Source organism: Mastomys coucha, unplaced genomic scaffold, assembly GCF_008632895.1.
Source record: "Mastomys coucha isolate ucsf_1 unplaced genomic scaffold, UCSF_Mcou_1 pScaffold20, whole genome shotgun sequence".
In the NCBI taxonomy this organism is placed as follows: domain Eukaryota; kingdom Metazoa; phylum Chordata; class Mammalia; order Rodentia; family Muridae; genus Mastomys; species Mastomys coucha.
Window position 1 is genome coordinate 130739420 of NW_022196903.1, and position 1160 is coordinate 130740579.

Below are 1160 nucleotides of genomic sequence, written 5' to 3' on the forward strand. Positions count from 1 at the left end.
GAAATCCGCCTGCCTCTGCCTCCCAAGTGCTGGGATTAAAGGCGTGCGCCACCACCGCCCAGCTTAATCTCTTTTTTTAAGATTTATTTATTTATTACTTGTATGACACTGTAGCTGTTTTTCAGACACACTAGAAGAGGGCATCCAATCTCATTACAGATGGTTGTAAGCCACCATGTGGTTGCTGGGAATTGAACTCAGGACCTTTGGAAGAGCAGTAAGTGCTCTTAATCGCTGAGCCATCTCTTCAGCCACAAGCTGCCAATTTCTAATGGTATTGAAAATGGAATTATTTCCTGTGAAAATTTCTAAAAGGGGGCAAGTGTTTTTCCTCACTCTAACATATTTTAAGCAAGAACACTAGGGTTTATTTCTTGGGTTTTTTTTTTTTTTGAGTATTCTACAGTATTCAGCCAATGAAGCAATAGATGACAAACAGTTGGTCCATATTAACTGCATTATAGAAACAAGTTTTATTATCGAATCCTTTTCCAAATCCATCCAACACACTTTGTACAGAGTAGAAGCTCACAGATGCCTTGCTCCCTTTCATTCTTGAAAAAAATGTTGTTGATGTTGTTTTGCCTTCATTTCTAGTTTGCAGACAAATGTATGAAATCTGGTGGAAGAAAATGGTGATATGGTTTTGTGGTCTTTTCCAGCTTACAGACTATTGTTTTTAATCTGGTGGTAAAAATAATAGAAAGTATATCTATTTTACTTGAAGACCATAAGTGTGTGTCTAGCCAGACGTTATTAAGTATGTCTTAGACGTAAGTGATGTAAGAATCAGGTAATGGGAGTGGTCTCTCCATTTAGCATGAATGTTTGAAGACACTGCCTGGGAACAAGGAAGCAATAGCCTGTGCCTGCTGGCCTAGGATGCCTTTAAGCCCCAGTGGTTCTGACAGCAGGGTAAGAAAAGTGGATAGCACTCTATCCCTGAGGGTCTTGTACAGCTGGTTTGGGCACTCAGTGTTGACCCAAGACCCAAGCATCCCAAATTGTTTATCTGTATCCACGTTGTTGGGAATGTGGAAAATTAACCTAAAGAAATAAGCATGGTGCCAGCGAGGGAAGCACAGACTACCTCAGTGTAGATACCTGACTGTTCATCTTAACTGGCGCTGCACTGCAGTGGTGACCTCAGTGATAGCATG